General features: G+C 38.2%; 1 protein-coding gene across 1 annotated transcript in view; it reads left to right on the top strand.

Moving 5' to 3' along the window:
* Positions 1-7942, top strand: part of PHF21B (PHD finger protein 21B) — a 270227-nt gene that overhangs the window by 181281 nt on the left and 81004 nt on the right. The window lies entirely within an intron of this gene.

The following is a 7942-nucleotide window of genomic DNA, read 5'->3' as shown; positions in this document are numbered from 1 at the left end:
ACAATAGAATAGGGAGGACCAGAGATCTCTTCAAGAAAATTGGAGACATGAAGGGAACGTTTCATGCAAAGATGGGCATGATAAAGGACCAAACTGGCAGGGACCTAACAGAGGCAGAAGAGATTAAGAAGAGGTGGCAAGATTACACAGAGGAACTATACAAGAAAGACCTTAACATCCCTGATAACCACGATGGGGTGATCACTGACCTCGAGCCAGACATCCTGGAACGTGAAGTCAAATGGGCCTTAGGAAGTCTGAGCAACAACAAAGCTAGTGGAAGTGACAGTATTCTAGCTGAGCTATTAGAAATCTTAAAAGACGATGCAGTAAAAGTGCTACACTCAATATGCCAGCAAACGTGGAAAACTCAACAGTGGCCACAGGATTGGAAAAGGTCAGTTTACATTCCGATCCCAAAGAAGGGCAATGCCAAAGAATGTTCAAACTACTGCACCATTGCACTCACTTCACTTTCTAGCAAAGTGATGCTCAAAATCCTACAAGCTAGGCTCCGGCAGTATGCGGACCAGGAACTACCAGAAGTACAGGCAGGGTTTCAAATAGGCAGAAGAACTAGAGATCAAATTGCCAACATACACTGGATCATGGAGAAAGCTGGGGAGTTCCAGAAAAACATCTACTTCTGCTTCATTGACCATGCTAAAGCAGTGATTATGTGGATCACAACAAATTGTGGCAAGTTCAAAGGAACTAGAATTAGGGATGAAAGTTATAAATTGCAAATATTTGCGGATGATCTGGTTTTTATAGCGGAGGAACCTTTTTCAGCAATGCCCAAACTTCTACAATGGATTGAAGAATATGGTGAAGTAACGGGAATGAAAATAAATAGAGAAAAAATGAAATTGTTAGTTAAAAACCTTACGCGAGAACAAAAAGAAAGGCTCCAGGAACAAGTAGACTTGCAGATTGTTAAAAAGGTTAAATACTTGGGAATCTATCTTACAGCTAAATGTACTACCTTGAAAGAAGACAATTATGATAAATTATTGAAGGATATTAATGGCTTTTCGGAAAAATGGGCCAATTTACAATTATCTTTGATGGGAAGAATAGCTCTTGTCAAAATGAATATATTACCTAAACTTCTGTTTTTGTTTCAAATGATTCCCATAAAAATTGATTAAAAATTCTTTGATGACTTAAACTTTCATATCTCGAGGTTTATCTGGAGAAAAAAAAACCCAAGGATTAAATTAAAAATGCTTCAGGAAGCTAAAAGAAATGGAGGTTTTGGTCTTCCTGATTGGATGTTGTATTATCAAGCGTCTGTTTTAACTTGGTTAAAAGAATGGGTAATGTTGCAAAATAAGAGAAATTTGTCATGACTTGCAGATGGGATGGCATGCTTATATGTGGTATGAAAAAGCTAAGTCACTTGGGTCCTTCCTGAGTCATTTTATTAGAAGATCTTTAATGTCAGTGTGGGAAAAACTAAAGCTAAAACTGTATAATAAGTTACCAAGATGGCTTTCACCTATGGAAGCTTTTGTATATCCAAATGTATTGAACTTTGAAAAGATCGTAAGATATGGCAATATCCTGGATAAGGATGGTGGCCTGAAACTGGAGCAAGAAACAAGAACAGGGACTTAATATTTCCTGGTGGTATGAGGTGCAGATGCAATCAAGATATGCTAAGGACTGTAGAACATGGGGGTTCTATAGAGACCTAACAGAATTTGATCAAGTGTTGCTTACAACAGATGAGAAAATTATTAAAAGACTATATGATTTTTTACTTGACAGGAAAATGGAAGGAGAACAGGTTAAGGAAACTATAATATGGGCACAAGACTTTGGATTTAATGTTGAACTAGAAAAGTGGCAAAAACTATGGGAAAGAAACATTAAAGTAACTTTAGCAACTTCGTATAAAGAAAACTTATATAAAATGTTCTATAGATGGTATTTGTCACCAAGTCAACTAGCTGTTTCCAAATATGTCAAATAGATGTTGGAAATGTAAACATAAAGTGGGTACTTTTTATCATATGTGGTGGACTTGTGACAATGCAAAAAAGTACTGGATTAAAATACATAGATGGATGGAGGAAATATTACAAAAACCCTTTGCTTTTAAACCCGAAGTTTTCTTGTTAGGCATTATACCGGAAGATGTTAACAGACAGGAAATTTATTTGATGTTGCATCTAATTACAGCGGCGAGGATTGCATTTGCTCAATATTGGAAAAGTGAGGAACTGCCCACCGATGGACTGATTCTAAGAAAGATCTTGGACTGTGCAGAAATGGATAGACTAACTTTATCGTTGAAGGAGAAAGAGGATACTGATTTCTGTTGAACTTGGGACTCTTTTTATAATTGGCTGGGGAAATGGTACTTGGTGTAAATTTAGAGATGTTTTTCAAGCTGTGATTAACTGGAATTTGATATTAGAATGTTAAAAAATATGTAATAGGAGGTTGACCCAGTGAATCCAATGTTAATGGTTGTGAAGTTTGATGTTTTTTTTTTAGTCTTAGTTTAAAAATGTTAATATATATATAAAAAAATTGTGGCAAGTTCTTAAAGAGATGGGAGTACCAGACCATCTTATTTGTCTCTTGAGAAACCTATATGCGGGTCAAGAAGCAACAGTGAGAACTGGACACGGAACCACTGATTGGTTCAAAATTGAGAAAGGAGTTCGGCAAGGCTGTATACTGTTACCCTGCCTATTTAACTTATATGCAGAGCACATCATGAGAAAGGTGGGGCTAGATGAATCACCAGTTGGAATTATGATTGCTGGGAGAAATATCAACAACCTCAGATATGCAGATGATACCACTCTAATGGCAGAAAGTGAAGAGGAACTAAAGAGCCTCTTGATGTGGGTGAAGGAGGAGAGTGCAAAGGTTGACTTGAAACTCAACATTAAGAAAACTAAGATCATGGCATCCGGTCCTCTCACTTCCTGGCAAATGGATGGAGAAGAAATGGAGGTAGTGACAGATTTTATTTTCCTGGGCTCCATGATCACCGCAGATGGGGACTGCAGCCAAGAAATTAAAAGATGCTTGCTCTTGGGGAGGAAAACCATGGCAAATCTAGACAGCGTACTAAAAAGCAGAGACATCACCCTGCCAACAAAAGTGTATATAGTCAAGGCTATGGTTTTCCCAGTTGCAATGTATGGCTGTGAAAGTTGGACCATAAGGAAGGCTGAGTGCAGAAGAATTGAGGCCTTTGAATTGTGGTGCTGGAGGAGACTCCTGCGAGTCCCTTGGACAGCAATGCGATCAAACCAGTCAGTCCTAGAGGAGATCAACCCTGACTGCTCTTTAGAAGGCCAGATCCTGAAGATGAAACTCAAGTACTTTGGCCACCAAATGAGAAGGAAGGACTCCCTGAAGAACAGCCTAATGCTGGGAACAATAGATGGCAAAAGAAGAAGGGGACGGCAGAGAATGAGCTGGCTAGATGGAGTCACTGAAGTAGTTGGTGTGAGATTGAGTGGACTCCAGGGGATGGTGGAGGACAGGAAGGCCTGGAGAAATGTTGTCCATGGGGTCACGATGGGTCAGACACGACTTCACGACTAACAACAACAACTACTATTTACTACTTTGGAAGCAAGAGCAGAATAAAGTATATGAATACCAATTCTGGATGACTGGAGTTTGTACTACTGCTAAAGATGATCGTGGGAGCTAGGGATTCCTTGATCCAGCCTAAAAACTTCAATCCCATAAAGTTCTATTAGAATTAAGCTCAAATAAGTTAATGGCATTTATTTCCAGGTACCAATATGCTTAGGACTGCAGACTTAAACTATGTTAATTTCAGTAGAAGTGTTAAGCAGATACTTTAAACTGCATAACTTTAATGCAACTGATCTACATTTTTAAGAACAGAAAATTTAGGCTATACTTACTTGATGTATCCTTTATTTAAAAAACATCACTTTTGGAAATAAAGGGCTTTGTAACTCATCCAGCTTTCTTCATCCTTTTTATTACCAAAAAGTGGCATTTCATTACTGGAGTATATTATAGCAAAATTGGTTGATGCTTTATTTGAATATTCGAGCCTGGATGTGTTCTGCAAACTCTTCTTTCTTGCTTTCCTGGATATAGCATATATATTGAAAATAGTGACAAAGTAAAACAAAACAAAAATCCGTTGGGTCCAAAATCTGCTGCAATATGTTAAGAACTGAAAAAAGGCTTGGATAGGAATTATAAAAATATGTTAAGAAACACATTTACATTAGCTGAGGCAACTGCATTGGCAAAGCACTTATTGAGAACTGAATTCAGAAAAGATTGGATGAAATTCTGTTTGGGCTCCAGGGCCTTTTTGGGTCTTTTTTAAATCCTAGGACATCTCTGTGAACTTTCCCAGTGTAAACTGAACTTCATGCAAACTAGATAGGGTGTTGACTCTCTTGCTCCTCTTTTTTCCTGTAGAATGATGGAATCTCCAAAAAAGTGTATGATTGGGCACAAGGGCTGCCGCAAATTAGATTACTTGTCTGGGCTGTCTTCAGCAAATAGAACTGCTTTTCCATTTGTACAAGCCATCTGTAGATCCATGTCTTTATATATTATATAATATATACATTTATTTACTAGATAAATATAGTTCAAAACTGTGTGCTTCTATTAGATTAATAGTGAATGTGAAGGTTAAACTTGGTGTTACTAAATATTAAATAAGAGTTTCAAGTTACCATCTTCCTTGTTTTGGGGTTTTAATCAAAAGCAGTTTTACATTACTGCAAGACTGAGCAAAAGGACAGCAGGTAGAAAAAGCTTGTCCTGCAGTTATTTTTCAGTGGAAAATTGTACTCCTCAAACTGCTTTTCGTATCATGGAGAAATTATACAGAAATTCTGCAACTCTTTCTCCTTTGCAGTTTTCCCCTTGCAGCTTTTCCCTTCCTTTCAATCTTAGAAGACATGGTTTTGAGCAGACAAATGAGGGGAGGGGAAAAGAGTCTTCCCCACTCTGACACATGGTCGTGGCTTCCTCTAGTCGAGATCACGGTTGCAGACTCTCCCTCCAAACAGTAACCTCCTCCCACTCACTTGTTTTCCACACCAGAAGTCACCTCAAGCAAGTTAGTGTTCTCTCTCCATACTGGACCGGACTGTACTTTGTTTCATATTTTTGTGGTTAAAAAAATTGCATATGATTCAGAACGGAGTCAACTTATTTACATTGAACCTTATGGGGAAATTTGACTTGGTTCATGACCAGAATCGTGGAAAGAATTAAGTTTGCAAACGAAGGTCCAACTGTAGTGTCTACATCACTGTTACTGCTGTTTCTGGAATGTTGTTGACTCTGACATCAAAAGGAGTGGCAGTGTGAATGTTTCGCACTACTGGGCAACATATAAAGGGGAATGCTACAAGTGATTCTTATGCCACAGGGAACAGTCTGAAGCCAGAGGGTTTGGGCTGGTATGCCAGTCTTGACAGGCCCTGCATGCTCTTGTACTCCTTTTTTAAAAATTTTGTTAGTAGAACTTCCCTGGTATTGGATATAGGCATGGATGCCCGGTTCATTCATTACTCAAATTATCACTCAAATGTGGGAGAAGGAGCAGCAGAAGGAAATGTATCTATCCCTACTGACTTAAGCCCTTCACCTGGGATAGTGTTTATCCACTGCTTGGTAATTTGAGGGGGGTATGTCTATAGAAAAAAAGGAAAAAATCTAGGGAAATGGTGGCCTTGTTCATAGGGGATTTTTTTGTTACAACCTGTTGAAATCATTCATTGCAATAGCCCAGTTAATCTCTACCTGTGTAAAACAATCTTTTGTGATCTGCACTTTTTCTTTCACTTATCAATTCCCTAGAAAGAATGAAAGCAGCTCCTCCCAGCTTTTAACTTTTCTCCCTTAGAAGCAAAATCTTCTGGCACATTTTTTTTTCTATAGCTGTAGAATTTTGGCAGGAATGCATAAGGAGAGGATTTTAAAAGACTAGGCAGTTGTGGCTTGTTGGAAGAACCCTTTTAGATATGTCCTATGGTAGTCAAAGGCATTGTCCCTAGCCGTTATACAAAACCCTATTGTACACTTTCAAAATATATGTCCTTGTTGCAAGTCAAACATACCTCTTTTGCCAATGTGTAATACAATATTTTAAAATATGTTGTTATTAGCAAGAGATCAAACCTTGCATTTGTTGGTTTGGACTTTCAAAAATACTTATGAACATATAGAAAGCACTATTTTTCTCCTAGTTTATCTTTGTTATATATGATGGCTTCCCAAAGTCAAAGGAGACTAATAATTTAACATGTATTAACCTTTGTTTTCAAAGATTAGGGAATATGAAATCATATCCTAGGTTGTCTGGATAGAGTCCAGTGAGTCAGCCTGACTTGCAAGTTATTATATTTGCTAAGCTCATCCAGCTTTATAATACATCCTCTTTTCATGTCTGAAGCACAAGATTTGCATTTTTGGTTTGATTTGCACTTGCTTGGGTGCAGGTTGGGTGTAGGGTGAAAATTGTAGTAAGGTTTGATTTGACAGGATTGCAGACAAGAGTTTTATAATCCCTTTTACATGCAGACCATTGCTGAAAATGTCCAATGTAATAGCCATATAAAATGGTGTCCTTTTTAATGTGTTTTATATTTCTGCCCTTCTGTACATGTCATGCTTATCTTATTGTCTAATCGTGCACAAGCACTTGAATGGACACCTGTGAAAGTTTTTAAACAAAGGTTGTGCTATGCTGTGGCAAGAATTATGTTCCCCAAGCAAGAGCAGAATCAAGAGAAAACAAGCTAGATTAATCACGTATTTCATTTATTATAAAGTTGTAGCTTTATAATGGGTTCACACTCATTAGCTGTAATATGGTTAACTCTGTAGGGAAAGTATGGGATGGGCAAAGAACTAAGTGGGACAAAGCTGTATGCAAGTAAGTAGTATGTAATAGATATTTACACATAATAATGAGATTGCAAGTATATAGGAGCTGGACAAGAGAGATAATGAGGTTGGAGATACAGAGTAAATTGCAAATAACACAGCCTGCAGAAAGATGTGTTGCTTCTTCAGAAGTAGCAAATTAAGGGAGAAAGAGCTTGGGCACAGATATTTACCTGTACCAAAGTGGAAGGGTGGAAGGGGACTCTTTTGCGGGGCGGGAGGAGCTCTTCTGAGAACAGGAAGTTTTGTGATTGGACTGAACTACTGGATGTTTGGACTTTTCATTATAAATGATGGAAGAACTAGACTCATTTGCCTTCTTTGAACAAAAGGGGCTCTCTGATGTGAACAAAGGTCAGACTGTGCCCTTGTAGGTTCTCTCCAATCCTGTATAGCGCAGGATTAAGTAAACCTAAAGTACTGTTTTTCCTTAAAGTCTCTCAAATGGTACAAAAAGTGTGTTGTCAAAATAAGAAGGGCAAAAATATTTTCTGCATCAGAGGAACAAAGTTTCCTCTGCAGCAGGTGATAAACTCTTGTTACTAGATTATGAATTCCACTGTTACTGTACAATAATTCTTTTTTGAAAGCTTGGTTTTGGGAAAACAGTTTTCCATAGGATCAAAGAAGTGACAGAGAAGATAAAGAGAACACAGAGTGCTTGGTTTTGTTGCCATGGGCATCTAGTGCAAAAATGAAAAGAATCCTTGAGAAGGCAGGCCTTTCAAGAGATCCCATGCCTGCTGGACAGGATGTGGGAACCACTTTCCTGTTATATGCTAATAGGGTGGGGGCAGATAGTGTACACTTGCATCTTTCCTGACATGACTAAGGCTCTGCTAATATATTTTGCTGGACTAGAGTCCAAATATTAAATACTGTAGCATGGTAGCAAGGTTGAGCTTCCCTGTAACAAAATTGTATTAAAAAGAGTGGCCAAACTGAGGCTCAGGAGCAGCATGTGGCTCTTAGAGTTCATTTTACAGCTCACTGCTTGCTGCTGTGGGTGACTGCA

Source organism: Varanus komodoensis, unplaced genomic scaffold (assembly GCF_004798865.1).
Source record: "Varanus komodoensis strain SLA01 unplaced genomic scaffold, ASM479886v1 scaffold69, whole genome shotgun sequence".
Taxonomy (NCBI): Eukaryota; Metazoa; Chordata; class Lepidosauria; order Squamata; family Varanidae; genus Varanus; species Varanus komodoensis.
Note: the sequence above shows the minus strand (reverse complement) of the source record. Positions and strands in the feature narration are given on the sequence as shown.